The sequence below is a fragment of the Saimiri boliviensis genome, chromosome 9 (genome assembly GCF_048565385.1).
Source record: "Saimiri boliviensis isolate mSaiBol1 chromosome 9, mSaiBol1.pri, whole genome shotgun sequence".
NCBI classification, from domain to species: Eukaryota; Metazoa; Chordata; class Mammalia; order Primates; family Cebidae; genus Saimiri; species Saimiri boliviensis.
Genome location: NC_133457.1, coordinates 10,084,366 through 10,100,924, shown reverse-complemented (window position 1 = coordinate 10,100,924; position 16,559 = coordinate 10,084,366). Strand labels below are relative to the sequence as shown.

At 39.2% G+C, this 16,559-nt stretch overlaps 1 long non-coding RNA gene across 1 annotated transcript in view; it reads right to left on the bottom strand.

The window, feature by feature from the left end:
- Window positions 1-541: 541 nt before the first annotated feature.
- The window catches only part of LOC141585576 (uncharacterized), a 236,329-nt gene continuing 220,311 nt past the window's right edge, over window positions 542-16,559 (bottom strand). Inside the window, exon 4 of the long non-coding RNA XR_012519111.1 lies at window positions 542-2,658. This is a non-coding gene — a long non-coding RNA (uncharacterized LOC141585576). The remainder of the gene's footprint in view (window positions 2,659-16,559) is intronic.

The following is a 16,559-nucleotide window of genomic DNA, read 5'->3' as shown; positions in this document are numbered from 1 at the left end:
TTCATTGTCTGGATGTGATCATCGGGTGCATTTCAGCTCTTTGATACTATTCTAGAGGGCTGGGCATCCCTTCCTGAGGAAGGAACTCAGATAAAACAAATGTAAGTTTCAAGTTTTAAGGCCAGAAGGGTCAATTTTTATGTTTATCAAAAGGCAACTGTCTATAGGACTATTGGGTTCGTTTCAAAGGCATTTGGATTAACATATAGCACTTGTCTACAATTTCTCAACATCCCTCATGCTGTCATTCCACCTGCACCTCAAACCTCCTCACCTTGGCCTTAGAGTTGGAAACAGATGAACTCTTTTTGAGCATCATCCACTCATGACTGCATTTCACTTCTAATTTGGCACTTGATCCAAAGAAGGGGTTTTACTGTTTGGAAACAACTAGTCCTTGGGTAAATGAATGGCTTGGGCTTCCCAGCACAGCTAAGCTTTGGCCTTTTTACATTCTAGTTACTCTATGAATTATTTGTAGTTGCTATGGAGCCCTAACACTTTGGGGCATAATGAGATAGCATGTTCTTATTTAGTAGGAAAGCACTACTTAAGCATTTGGTTCTGTCTTAACTTTGCTATTCTGCCACCTTGGGCAAGCCACAACTCTCTGAGCTACATTTTCTGAACTCTAAAATGAAATGATTGACTGGTGAAACATTTTATGGCCTCCCTAGGAGAATAATTTGTTTCCAGGGTTGGATTTCTTTGGCACTTTGTATATATTCATATTATAAATTTCATCATAAATAGTATACACATATTTTATTTGTATCATACAGTACTGGAATCACGGCAGAAAGCGCTGTGTAGCTTGCAGCCTTCAGGGTCATATAGACCTGGGTTTGCCATTTACTAGCTATATGAACTTGGGCAAATCCAAGTGTAATTTACATGTAAAATTAAAATGAGGATCATACCTATTTTGTACAGTTGCATTGAGGATCAAGGACATAATGAAGAAAAGAAATCAGTGGATAAGTAAGCATTCAATAACTGCTTCTGTCCTTATCCTGGAAGCTTTTCATTTATAAAATGATTCATTACATTATTTACTTCCACATACATTTTAATTGTTCTGAAGCAAGAATTATAACACTAAAAACAGCTTTAAAATGCTATCAATGACAACATCCAGAGAAAAAGGACACACTCTTTTTTTTCTGAGTTCACTTAAAAGTAAACGTGTGCCATGTCACAGGCAAACATATGCCCTACACACACAACTTCTCCCACTGAATTCCAGCCTGCCAAAAAGGACAAACGTTTCATGCAGACCCTGCAACCCTCCTCCAGTGTTAGTCTGAGGTCATCTTATGCACCCTCAAAAGCTTTTGAAAAGAGATGGCAAAAGAAGGAAGTCTCAGCTGTTTCCATAGTCTACTCAGTAAGCCAGGTCAGTATGGACCCAGCTTCATTTTTGGAACCCTTTGTGTGTCAGTCAGCAAAATAGCGGTCCCATGTCATCACCAGGAGACCAAGGGGCCTGGAGACAGCGCTGGCCCTAAGGATGCTGACCAGCACGGATGACCCCAGCACTCCAGTGCTACTTTGGCTTTGAATCTACTGATCATTAATGCCTCTGAGTTTGGTTCACTGCATCACTGAGAGGATCTGTTCCTCGCTTTCTTCAGTGTTGGGGTTGGAAGTGGAGTGTTAGAGTCCAAGACTTACTCATCTCTAATTTTCATCTCTCTTTACAAAACCAAGACAGTACTCAGTGTGTGTTCCATGAATGAGTGAATGATACATGTGTAAATTATATCAACTGGGTATTGTTCATTCCACCACTTACATGGACCACCACCTCTGACATTGTTATTTGGCACTTCTTAACTTTGGGATGGAGAGTGGGGAGAAAATGTAATTTATGAAACCCTTACGATCTATACACTGTATGTTCAGTCACTTTTTTCTTCTGGCAACTCTGTGATGAAAAAGGGGAGTTCAGAAAAATTAATTCTCCTAAGCTCCCACCAATAACGGGTGGTAATTTCAGAATTCATTCTCCAATTTTCTGCCTCAAAAGTTCATGATCTCTCCACTACACCATGATATTTCTTAGAATCAGAGGGAGGTGCTGGTTGGTAAATAAATAAATAAATGGGTGGGGTCTCTGACCCTTGAGTTAAACTATCTGTTGAATGGCATCCAAGTCCCTTTAGACAGATGGGGGGCCTCTATTCCCGTTACAGATATTCTGGAATAGGAACAACTCCACAAAACTTAACTGAGCAGCCTTTGCATTCTGGCACCACCCAAGACAGATAAATCAGCCCTCAAGTTGGCTCTAAAGGAACTTCCCAGAAAAGCTTCCTTGACCACTCTCTTAAGGGAATTATTAAAAATAAATCTGTACAACATTGTTTTTTTTTTCCCCCAGCATCAGCATCAGAGAAGCAGTAAGTGCAAAAGAAAATGAATTTTATTTGAGGCTTTTAATTCCTATCAGAGGAATATGCAGACAGAGAGATGGCTATCGTATGTGGAACAACAGTTAGAAGGCTGAAATTCCTAAAAATAGTGTCAGATGCTGGTGACGCATGCCTCTGTGAGGCCCCAGACTGCTGACCTGCATGTGTCTCTGTGTCATTTCTCCTCGGCATCGTCCTCCGGTAGGTGGGAGCTTTCATGGACCAGAACCCAGCAGACTTCTGCCTGGAAGGAGTTTTAAGACCCTTAGTTGCTAAACGTAAGTCCCTGAAAGAACAACACTGGAATGTCAGCAAACTTACCGGCCCCAAACCATTTCTTTTCTCGCCTGAGAAGGTTAAAGAAAAAAATCACAAGGATTATGCGCTGGAGTCAGAAACAATGTGGCAATTCTCCATCCTGAGGGCATTTTTTTCCCCCAAGCAGATTTTATTTACTAGGAAAGAAACACAACTATGTGAGGTTTATGGTTTTGATGAAAATAATACAAGAGCAAAAAGGACTCAGGAATTCAATTTTTATCTGGCTTTGGGTATGTCGCTGCCTCTGCTTCATTTCTCATGCCTGGCTTCTTATACTTTCCCATATAACATCTGGGGTGAGATTTAATTTTTATCCAGAATTAGTTGAGATTCCCAGAAGGACTACAAATGTAAATGTCTTTCTTAGACCTCGATGTATACTTCCTTTTTCAAATGATTGGACAGGAATGTTTCTATTATTTCTAAGGGGCATAAGGGTAGAGGCATCACATAAACCCTTCAGCTCAGCCTTACTAATTCTTAGACATTCCAGACTATTTGTAACCACACACAGATGCCGCTCCACAGAAGACACCATGTTCTCGACTGGGACGTTATTCACGTGGTTCCTGAGTATAATACATTCCACTTCTGTTCCCATCTTCCCAAGACATATACAGAAGGTTGGTAATAAGATGGAGAAATAAAGGGACTAAGTATCTCATGATCACTGATATGACAATGAGACTTCCCATTGTATTTTTGATGTACAGAATTACAGATTTTGGCTGGGTGCAGTGACTCGGGCCTGTGATCCCAGCTCTTTGAGAGGCTGAGGTGGGAGGATTGTTTGAGCCTAGGAGTTCAAGACCAACCTGGGAAACATAATGAGACCCCATCTCTATAAAAAATAAAAAAACTAGCCAGGCTTGGTGGTGTACCCTCTAGTCCCAGCTATTTGGGAGGCTGAGGTGAGGGGATCCTTTGGGCACAAGAGGTTAGCACTGCAGTGAGCTGTCTTTGCCCCACTGCACTCCAGCCTATATGGAGAGGCTGGACACTGTCTCAAGCAAGACCACGTCTCAAAAATAAAAAAATAAAATGAAGAGTTATAGATTTTACAGGCAGACTTTCATATTCACCTGGTCATTGTCATCACTGCCACAATCTAATGAAAGAAGAAGGGAGAAAGGAATTTTGCAAGAGCCATCCACCTCTTTCCTCAAATCACTCAAAGGGAAGGAGAAGAGTAACAGGCCCTACCCCCTAGTCTCAGTATCTGTGATTGCTGATGCACTCTTTCTCAAGTGCATATATATAGAGACAAGCTTCCCATGCAGAATCCAGGTTGCTGGTGGTGAAAAGCACAGTAGACTTACAAGGTATGGGAGATTTTAATTCTGGTGCTGGCTGTTCCCAAAACTTGCTGAATAATCAGGGGTAAATTATTCAAGTGCTTGGCTTTCACAAAGGTAAAATAAGCATCTGGCGATAATAAGCATAATGCTATCTTAACTGCAAAACCAGAAAAATAGGCTGGAGCCAGATTAGAAAAGAAATTATGTACTACTGAGAATTCTGAATTCTGTAAATTGACAAGGGAGATGTTATCACGTTCCATAGGCATAAGCAAACCTCATCCTGGCTGTCATGGACATGACTCAACAAAGGCATCCTTCCTGTTCCTCAGATACCATGTAGCCTGAAAACCACATTGCCTCCTCCATAGTACCTCCATAAGTGGAATGATGTTTAATATCCAGTCTAGAAACTTTATAATCCAGAGAGGATGATGAAGCAACATGGGCTGCCAGCAACTTTCTCCAGATCTGGTCTTGGAAGACCTACAGTAAAAGGTAAATATATACAGCTAAAGTAGTTGATGATAATGGAAGAACTGGGAAATGACTTATGCTACAAGGACCCAAACTTTTAAGTGAGAAAGATACCTATTTCTCATTTTACAAAAACATTATGCATAATTATGACAGATACTTCTCTGTGTTCCCCAAAGCCTGTTTTCTTTCTCTCCTGAAATTTTCAGACTCCCTTACTGTTTGCTTTGTCTATGGACATGATCTATAGACAAAGTAAAATGGGGCAGGAGTGGTGTACGGCACTTCCATGACTGGCCCATATAAACCTTCTATAAACATTTTGAGATGTTCTTCCCTCTAAGTCACTGGAGAGGACTTCATTGACCTAATGGAGTTTATAGACTCAAGATAAAAGAAATCTGGGTTCTTACAGGTGCATCCAGAAGGCTGCCCAGCTAACATCTGCATTGGGTTATGATGTAAGTAATAAGTACACTTTTAATATGTTGAACCACTGAGATTTGGGGGTTTATTTATTACATTAGTTAGCTGAACTAACACAAAAAATAACTTCCATATGGATTAAAACATAAAATTATAAATGCTCTAGAACACAATTTACAAGAAAGATTTTTAAATGTAGAGGTAGAAGTTTCTAAGCATAAAAGCTTAAAAACATGCATTATATTTGATAAATGTGATTATAATGTAGTATCATTAATTATAGGTACAATGTTGCATAGCAGATCTCTGGTGCTTATTCATCTTGTATCACTGAAGCTTTACATCTAATGAAGAGCCACACTCCACTTTCCTCTCTCCCATCTTCTAGCAACCACCATTCTCCTTTCCATTTCTATGAGTTTGGCTATTTTAGATACCTCATATAAGTAGATCATGTGGTATTTGTCATTTGTGGCTAGCTTGTTGCACTTAGCCTAATGTCCTCCAGGTGCTCCCTGTTGTCACATATGGCAGACTTTCTTTTTTAAGGCTGAATCATATTGCATTGTATGTCTTACGTATATCTATATGTATTTTACATTTTGTTTACTTACTTATCCATCAATGAACATTTAGGTTGTTTCCATATGACTACTGCAAACAGTGCTGCAATAAACTTGAGAGTGCAGATATCTCTTGGAGATCAATCACTAATCACTATTTATTTATATAATAAGCTTTTACATTTGCTTTACAACCATAAGAATTACAGCTCTGTATAAACAGAAACTGCCTTTGAAGTTTAAAACAACACCTATATCTGAACTATATATATATATATATATATATATATATATATATATATATATTACTCCTGTTATTGTTCAGGTTATAATGATGGGAATTAAAAATTAAAATACAATCTTTATATTAACTAAAGGATAAAATTATTGAAAACATTACTCATAAGTTGTATGTAATATTATTTTTAAAACATTGAGAACATAGTCCCATCAAACTTCAATTAGGGCAAAAGGATGGTCTCCTCTGTAGCAACAGTTTCTTAAAATAATAATAAAATATGAGTAATTCTAATATTGTTTTTTTAAAGAGACAAAAAGAGGCCCCAAATTGTAGTATGGTTCCTGAAGTGCACTGTTTGGCTTCTTTGAAGGTTGAGTTAATCGTAAACAATTCCTCTTCTCTTCTCCGGATGTGAAGCTGCTGGGGGTAGGGGTGGGATTGAATTTAGAGGAGAAGAGGTAGAAAGAGAAGGAGACTAAGGTCGTCTTTGCAGGAATTGTCCCTTGGACCCACCGGCAACAATGAATTCAGCGTAGAGAAAGAGATGGCCAAGCATGATCTGGTAGCATGGTAGCATAGATGAGACCTGAGGGGAGGGGGGAGGAACGTTTTGTTTTCAGTATGAAAGTCCACCTATTGGTGAGGGACCACATTGGGGTTGGCGCTGGGCTGGATGTTCTGTTGGAAAAGCTGCTCATGATATGACAACTCTTGATTCATCTTCTGGTGAATAAATCATTCCTATAATTTCAGTACTAACTGTGGTTAGTATTAACTGTGGTCTGTGTGTTTAGAGCTTTCTTCATTCAAGTCTTATTCTTAGGAAGTCTTTTCATCCTTAAACTTTTCACAGTTTTCTTCCAGGGTCCAGATTTCTGATGATTCTTTCTCTAGGCTAGTATTCTTCAAAGATGACAACAATTTTTCATACTCCTTTTGAACAGGGATAACCCTGCCAAGGAATTCATGGGTTTTTGTTTTTTGTTTTTTTCCTGAATTAATGTTAGTAAGCTCTAGGACAAATTGTTTCAGCTTTTTAACAAAAAGTGGTTCTTGTTTGACCTAAATGATCTGAATAAAATCAAGACTTGTGAAAAATATTATTCTGAAATGGTAAAAGTCAAAGTCTCTGCTCAGGTCATCATGCAGCATGACCACAACCTTGCACAGCTTTCTAGGAATAACCTGAAAGAAAGGCTTTGAGAAGGTTCACACACCTTCCATGGCACCAACACCTTCTCCCCATTCCAAAAAAAAAAATCCACATTCAGTGGCAATTTCCGCAGAGTTTCTGCAGAGCATACTCCATAGTATTGTATCTAGAACACAACCCCCCACATGGATACAGGTACAGTAAAAAACACGCTTGCTCCACAAATGTACAGTGCTCCTTCATCTTACCCTCTTAAAAGACAACAATAACGACTTTTCAAATAGAAAAGAAAATGTTAAAATAAGGAAAGGTGTACTCAGGAGGCCGAGGCAGGAAGGCTATTTGAGCCTAGAAGATCAAGGTTGCAGTGAACTATGATCATTCCATTGCACTCCAACGTTGGTTATAGAGAGAAACTGTGTCTCAATAAATAAATAAATAAATAAATAAATAGAAAGAAAGAAAGAAAAGTAGAAAAGCAGTATTCGTTCATTTACTCACCACCTATATTCAAACTTGTTTCCACTGTAACCCATTTACCCTATTCACCTTGCTGTCATTATTTAATTTTTTAGATGAACGATATCAAACCAGTTCAAAATAAACTGTAGACAGCTTGACACTTTTAGCATGCATTTCCATAAACAAAAGAATATTCTGCTATATAACTGTATATCCTTATGGTACTATTATTACTCAATTTTTAGATGAAGAATTTAGTCAACACCAGAAAATCTCTTTGAGGTAGGTGAGAAACCAAAGCTTCAATATACTTAACTGTTCTGCCCTGTAGGGTGAGGTGATGAGTGACGCTGAGATATGGGTGAGGAATGGCAGTTCTGAGAAAGCTCAGTACACTGTGGGGCTTACATAAACATTTTAAATTTCTGCAAGAGGAAAAAAAATACACCAGAAACAAAGTCAAAGGATGAGAAAAGGACAAGTGACAAATTGTGAATAAACATACACAATTTGTGAAATAGTTAAAATTTAATATTCTTAGTATGTAACAAGCTTTCCAAATCAATAATAAAAAATAAGCACTTCACCTTTAAATAGAGAAGAATAATTTAGTGTTCATCTTTTGTTTTGCCAGCCTAGTAACTTTTCCATCTCATTTGTATAAATTTCCTTTGGGACAATTCCTTTTACTGCCTGATGAAATTGCCAACATCATGGTTCTATTTTTCCTACCTAAAGAAGGGGTATGTGAAAAATTAGAATACCTCACCCCTTAGACACACTGATTAATCCAGGGGTTGGCATGTTCCTAATGAGTCCATCTTTTTCAGATGTTGTAAGCTATTGTATATGCTATAAAATGAAAGAAACACCATCCACCCCCCACCTTTTCTTTCTGGAATCACTAGCTGCAAGGGTAATGTAAGCCTAGAGTCATTTTTGCTGCTACAAGAGTGATATGATTTGGCTGTGTCCCCGCCCGAATCTCATCTTGAATTTAGCTCCCATAATCCCCTCATGTTGTGGGAGGGACCCTGTGGGAAATAATTGAATCACGGGGGCAGTTTCCCCATACTGTTCTTGTGGTAGTAAATAAGTCTCCCGAGATCTGATGGTTTTATAAAGAGAAACCCCTTTCACTTGGCTGTCATTCTCTTCTCTTGTCTGCCACCATGTGAGATGTGCCTTTCACCTTCTGCCATGATTGTGAGGTCTCTCCAGCCTTGTGGAACGGTGAGCGTGTTATATCTCTTTCTCTTATAAATTGCCAAGTGTTGGGTATGTCTTTATCAGCAGTGTGAAAACAAACGAATATAATGGGGAAAGCTTAAGAAAAGACGTGAGAGAGAGAAAGATATCTATCTATCTATACTGTGATTATACAATTTGAAATCCTGATTCTTTCTAGACTTGCCCAAAAGCAGATACACTCCCAGATCCAAAAATTCTTGAGTTTGCTGTGTTTCTATCACTTGTAATCAAAATATATTCTAACATGTTTATTGCTGGAAAATAAATAAGAGAAAAAATGTCAAATATCCAATGGCTTAAATGCCAATATTAAGAACAATCTCACCAGCACAAAAAAAAGCACAAATTAAAATGAGATATCTACCATGTTCAAGAGGCCAAAGAAAAAGAAAAAAAATAATAAAATGAGGTATGTTTTCATATATTATTTTCAAAGATTAAAAAGGCTGATAAACACTGCAAAAGTATACAAAACATGTATTTGCATAGTAGTGCAAATTCCTCTACAAGGAAGTGAGACTTAGAAAATAATTGGGAAATTTCTGAAATATGTTCTTTGTGGCACTGCTAATAATAGTAAAAAAATAAAATAAAATAAAATAAAGGGAAACATCCTAAGTACCCAATGATGGAAGACTGACTCTATAAAACAAATTACATGTAGCCATAAATACTGCTTAGATTAAAGGCATACATGGAGAATGGGGTGGGGACAAGGAGGCCTGGATGACACACCTGTCCATTTAATCCTCTTTGCCTTCCCTGGGCTAGATTCTGCTTCCTCAAAAATCCTTCTCTTATTTCACTTAGACTTCCTGTTCAATGACAGATGCTGATTCACCACTTTCCCAAAGTCCCCAGGCTCCGTTACTATGATCCTTGGTCCGCTGACTTAGTTCAACTCACCAACTTCTCCATGGAAGGAGTTCTCAGCATGCTGTGTGGCTGAGCATCCTGAGGTCAGAGTTTGCTCTGCAGAAAATGACTAACAAGCTAGAAGCTTCAGCTTTTTCATCATCTACATCTTAATATTACAGTTAAGACACAAATGTACGCACAGATAAAGGGGTTACACACAAATAAAGGGGTCTATATGGCAATGCAGTTTTGAGTGGAGACTGGGCATCTCACTGCTAGGGTTTGACTCTTGGATCTGACTCCTACTAGGTACATCGTCTTGGGGAATATACTAACTCCTATGTGCCTCAGTTTCTTCATCTTGAAAATGAGGACAATAACAACATCTGCCTCATTATTCTGAGGGCAAATGAATATGTATGCAAAGCATTCAGCACAGCACTTGGCACACTGTTCACTAACAGTACAGGTTAATTACTATTACTTTATAGGGACATGCCTGTTTGCAGAATTGGAAGCCTCAGGCAGCATTATGAAAATGTATTGGCAAATAAGAAGAAATCAAAGTTAAAGTAGCTCAAGCAAAGAAGGCAAGATATTGGCTTATTTAACTGGGGAGTCCAGAGGTTGAGCTCACCTTCACTCTGGTTACATTCAGAATTCAAATGGTGCCCCTGGGTGCCAGTTGTCTAAAAATTGGCCTAGTAAATTTTATAATTATGGTTTATGAATATATGAGGGAGTTAAACTCAGAGTCAAGAAGTCAGTATTCAAATCCCAACTTCACTATTTGTCAATGAGTGAACGTGGAGGAGTCAATCCCTGTCTTTCAGAACTTGGGGAAAAATTCTCTACCTGGGTTCTGAGATCCACACCATCATATGGTCACTTTTTTCCCCCTCACATAGGAGATAAATGAGCAGACTGTGACTGCCATCTAGGAAGGACATGTAGCTCCATGTATGTGCTTGTTCTGTTGCTACATATCTGTTGAAAGGGAGAAGACCAGGTACCATCTATAAACGTCCCGTGAAAAGGCCTTCTTTGTTCAGAAATCATGCTTTCCTGCTTTTTACGTATCTATGCAAGAACAGGAAGAAATCTGCCCTTCCATGTCCTGAGGGACTTAAGAGCGTAGTAACTGGATGTCCCCAAGGACTCAACATGTTTGTTCCTAATGAGGCAAGGAAAGGGATGCGGGCTTTTACTTCTTGCGAGGGGTCTGACCAGGTACAATATGACAATAGCCCTGTCATACTCCCCACCACACCCCTCCTTGTCTTTGAAGAGAAACACAGGTCTCCAGTTCAAAACTCTTTAGACAATCGGAGAAACCCACCCTCAGACAAACTTGAAAGCTGTGTGGGTGATTTCTGGCTGTCTGACAGGAAAACATTTTGATCAATCTCAGTCTTATCTTTTGAGTCCTGAAATTTATGTTGTTATCATAAAGAATCTGGAGGGAAGAGATGTGTCAAGACTGGCAGGCCCAAATTAACTGCTCTAATATTTGGTTTCTGGGTTACAAATAATACCAGTTTATAGCAGAGGTGACACATGTAATACATGGCAAATGCTTTGGAGATGTTAAAGGCTATATATATCTTGTGAAAAAATTGCTATTGTGCTTGATTAAAAGACACTGTACCTAGAAGGTAACATTTTATTTTTTCTAATAATCAGTTTCCAAATTATCTCTAAAAGAGAAAAATAAATGACTCCACAAATACATATTCTAACATAACATGTGTGTTTGTATATATATGCACAAACTTTCACTTAGACTCTTACTTTCTCATTTCTACCATAGAATGATGTACTGAAGTGGCTTTGTGTAAATTCTACTAATAAAGTTTTTTTTTTTCTTAAAGCATGATTCCACTGTATGTTATGCAATCTAGACAACAGGTATGGAGCCCAGCACAGAAGTTCAACATTTATCCACAAAGCATGCTAAAAATTAATCTGGAGGATGGGTAAAAAAATCACAAAGGGGAAAAGGAAGCTTCATGTTTGCACACATTAGGAGTGTTGTCACTGTTAGATCTCTGCCACTCGGCTAATCTCGAATGTCTGCTATCTTCCTTTTTTGGTGCTGAGTAACAGGATGTTTTAACTTCCTAGCAACAACCTTGCCCTGGCCAGGCATATGTGGGAGACAAATCGTTCTGAGTGTGCAGGCTAGAGGCAGCAAATGCTCCCCTGTTAACAGATCTCCAAATCTGTAAGGTTAATTAGTGCACAGCTTTCATTAAGAAAGTGATTTACAAGGATAAAATCATTGACACCTTTAGTAATGGATGCATCTGGGTCAAAACTAACAATGGGACTGGAAAGACACTCTTTCCTTAATTATCAACCAAATGAATTTTTTCTTTTTAAGTTTGGGAGACTGGTTGTGAGATGTAACTGGCAGAAGAGGTCTCAAAGGTTGTTTTGTCCAACTCCATCATTTAACTCCAGAAAGGAAAAACAACATACCCTAGTTCACATAGCTAGTGACTGAGGTTTTTTCCAGAACCAGAGGCTTTTGTCCCCTTAATTGGGAACCTATTTATCTCAGAGCAGCCTGTCTAATACCAGCTAGTGATTAACATCCAAGCCTTTATCTTTTGCCTTGCGGGTTTTCACTGCTGGATTTCTATGTCCTCCCTGGCACCCTTCTGGCCACAGGCCCACAATGTTATGCTTACATGTGTTCAGATAAGCATGCTCATTTTAATACGAACATAAGCACACTCATTTTAATACAAACATAAGCACACTCATTTTAGTACAAACATAAGCACATGTAGCAATTTAAAAGCTGATTTGACTAATTTATGTCATTATTCCACTTCATTAAAGTGAATCACCAGAAGTGAATACTTAGGCGCTCATGCACACTTGTTGCAAGGAACCCTATTGATAGTTATCCTCTGACCGATGAAACTGGAGAGAATGTTCATTGCAGCAGTTACTCCAAAAATTTTCCTCTATGCTTAGCCAAATATCTTATTAATTTGTTTCTTTTCTGATTGTTTTATTCTTTAGATTTATCTTTTGGGTCTTTCCCTTGCCATGGGCTGTTCACCAAGCCAGCTGGTATGTCCAGCAGGTGGAGGGAACAGATTGTGACGGAGTGAGTAGAGGGACCTTTGGAGAGAAACAGTATTGTTTCTAGGATTCAATCTAAGGCATGTGGGCTTAATTTATAAATAGTCTTTTTTGTTGTTGTTATCGACCTAAAGGAATATGTTGTACATGTGGGACACATTGTATGTTTTCAAAATTACTTGAATCAAAGAATAAAAAAATTGAGATATCTCTTCTTATTGCACTTCACTTTATTGTGCTTTGCAGATACTGCATTATTTACGAATCAGAGGTTCGTGGCAATCCTGCATGAAGCAAGTCTATTGGTGCCATTATTCCAATAGCATGTGCTCCCTTTGAGTCTCTGTTACAACTTGGTAATTCTCACAATAGTTCTAACTTTCTCATAATTACTTTTTCTGTAATTAACATCTTTGATGTTACTGTTATCATTGTTTGGGGTACCACAAACCACACCCAGGTATGACAGCACATTTAATGAATAAATGTTCTGCCTATTCTGACTGCTCCACCAGCCAGACATTCCCCCATCTGTCTCCCTCTCCTTGGGTCTCCCTATCCCCTGAGGCACTATATGGAAATGAAGCCCATTCATAACCCTACAATGGCTTCTAAATGTTCAAGTGAAAGGAAGAGCTGCATATCTCTCACTTTAAATCAAAAACTAGAAATAATGAAGCTTAATGAGGAAGGTATGTCAAAAACCAAGATGGGCCAAAAGCTAGTCCTCTTGCACTAAGCGGCTAGTCAAGTTGTGAATGCAAAGGAAAAATTATCGAAGAAAATTAAAAGTGTCACTCCAGAGAGCACACACATGATAACAAAGCAAAACAGCTTTCCTGCTGATAGGGAGAAAGTTTTAGTGGTCTGGATAAAATCTCAAACCAAGACCTATATTTCTTTAAGCCAAAGGCATAATCCAGAGCCAGGTCCTAACTCTTTTCGATTCTAGGAAGCTGAGAGAGGTAAGGAAGCTACAGAGAACAATTTGAAGCTAGCAGGAGCTGGTTAATAAGTTTAAGGAAAGAAGTCGTCTCTGTAACATAAAACTGCAAAGTGAAGCAGCAAGTACAGATGTGGAAGCTGCAGCAAGTTACCCAGAAGATCTAGGTAACCTAATTGATGCAGAGGGCTACACTAAACAGATCTTCCACGTTGCCAAAATAGCCTTCTATTGGAAGATGATGCCATCTTGTACTTTCATAGCTAGAGAGAAGTCAATGTCTGGCTTTGAAGCTTCAAAGGGCCGGCTGACTCTTTTTAGGGGCTAATGCAGCTGGTGACTTTAAGTGGAAGCAAATGCTCATTTACCATTCTGAAAACCCTAAGGCCCTTGAGAATTCTGCTAAATCTATCCTGCCTTTGCTCTATCAACAGAACAATGAAGCCTGGATGACAGCACATATGTTTACAGCATGGTTTACTGAACTTGTTTTTTTAAATTATACTTTAAGTTCTGGGATACATGTGCAGAATGTACAGATTTGTTACATAGGTATATACGTGCCATGGTGGTTTGCTGCACCCATAAACCCATCATCTACATCAGGTATTTCTCCTAATGTTATCCCTCCCTTTGTCCCTTACCTCCCAAGAGGTCCCAGTGTGATGTTCCCCTCCCTGTGCCCATATTTTCTCATTGTTCAACTTCCACTTATGAGTGAGAACATGCAGTGTTTGATTTTCTGTTCCTGTGTTTGCTGAGAATGATGGTTTCCAGCTTCATCCATGTCCCTGCAAAGGACATGAACTCATCCTTTTTATGGCTAGATAGTATTCCATGGTGTATATGTGCCACATTTTCTTTATCCAGTCTATCATTGATGGGCATTTGGGTTGGTTCCAAGTCTTTGCTATTATGAACAGTGCCACAATAAACATACGTGTGCATGTATCTTTATAGTAAAATGATTTATAATTCCTTGGGCATATACCCAGTAATGGGATTGCTGGGTCACATGGTATTTCTATTTCTTGATCCTTGAGGAATCACCACACTGTCTTCCACAATGGTTGAACTAATTTACACTCCTGCCAACAGTGTAAAGTGTTCCTATTTCTCCACATCCTCTCCAGCATCTGTTGTTTCCATTTGCTTGTGTCTTCTCTTATTTCCTTGAGCAGTGGTTTGTAGTTCTCCTTGCAGTGATTCTTCACATCCCTTGTAAGTTATATTCCTAGGTGTTTTGTTCTCTTTGTAGCAATTGTGAATGGGAGTTCGCTCATTATTTGGCTGTTTGTCTATTACCAGTGTAGAGGAATGCTATACAGTGTATTTTTGCGCATTGATTTTGTATCCTGAGACTTTGCTGAAGTTGCTTACCAGCTTAAGGAGATTTTGGGCTGAGATGATGAAGTCTTTTTATATATATACAATCATGTCATCTGCAAACAGACAATTGGACTTCCTCTCTTCCTGTTTCCTTTCTTTCTTTCTCTTGCCTGATTGTCCTGGCCAGAACTTCCAAGGAAATGCTTCCAGCTTTGCCCATTCAGTATGATATTGGCTGTGGGTTTGTCATACATAGCTCTTATTATTTTGAGATATATTCCATTAATACCTACTTTATTAAGTATTTTTTAGCATGAAAGACTGTTGAATTTTATCAAAGGCCTTTTCTGTATCTATTGAGATAATCATATGGTTCTTGTCATTGGTTCTGTTTATGTGATGAATTAGATTTATTGATTTGCGTGTGTTGAACCAGCCTTGCATCCCCAGAGATGAAGGCAACTTGATCGTAATGGATAAGTGTTTTAAGGTGTTGCTCGATTTGGTTTACCAGTAATTTATTGAGGATATTCGCATCAATGTTCATCAGGTATATTGGCCCAAAATTTTCTCTTTTTGTTGTGTCTCTGCCAGGTTTTGCTATCAGGATGATGCTGGCCTCATAAAATGAGTTATGGAGGAGTCCCTCTTTTTCTATTGTTTGGAACAGCTTCAGAAGGAATGCTATCAGCTCCTCTTTGTATCTCTGGTAGAATTCAGCTGTGAATCCATCTGGTTCTGGGCTTTTTTTGGGTGGTAGTATTAAATACTGCCTCAATTTCAGAACTTATTATTGGTCTATTAAGGGATTCAACTTCTTCCTGGGTTAGTCTTGGGAGGGTGTATGTGTCCAGGAATTTATCCATTTTTTCCTAAATTTTCAGTTTATTGCATAGAGGTGTTTATAATATTTCCTGATGGTAGTCTGTATATCTGTGGGATCTGTGGTGTGCTCCCCATTATTATTTTTATATTAAGTGAAGCTTAGTTTGGCTGGATATGAAATTCTGAGTTGAAAATCCTTTTCTTTAAAAACTGATGTCAGCTGGAGCTCTCCTGCATGAGGTGTCTGTCGACCCCTGCTGGGAGGTGTCTCCCAATCAGGAGGCAAGGAAGTCAGGGACCCACTTCAGGAGGCAGTCTCTCCTTTGGCAGAACTTGAGTGCCGTGCTGGGAGATATGATACTCTCTTCAGAGCCAGCAGGCAGGAACGTATAAGTCTGCTGAATCTGCCCACAGCTGCCCTTCCCCCAGGACCTCTGTCCCAGGGAGTTGGGGGTTTTATCTATCTGACTGGGACAGCTACTTCTCTTTCAGAGATGTCCTGCTCAGAGAGGAGGAATCTAGAGAGGCAGTCCGGCTACAGTGGCTTTGTGGAGCTGTGGTGTGCTCTGCCCAGTTAGAACTTCCAGGAGGCTTTGTTTACACTGTGAGGGGAAAACCGCCTACTCAAGTCTCAGTAATGGCAGATGCCCCTCCCCCGAACAAAGTCAAAGGTCCCAGGTTGACTTCAGACAGCTGTGCTGGCAGCGAGAAGTTGAAGCCAGTAGATCTTAGCTTGCTGGGCTTCGTGGGGTGGGATCCGCTGAGCAATACTACTTGGCTCTCTGGCTTCAGCCCACTTTCCAGGGAAGTGAACTGTTCTTTCTCACTGGTGTTCCAGGTGCCACTGGGGTACAGAAAAAACAACCGAAAACTCCTACAGCTAGCTCAATGTTTCTCAAATG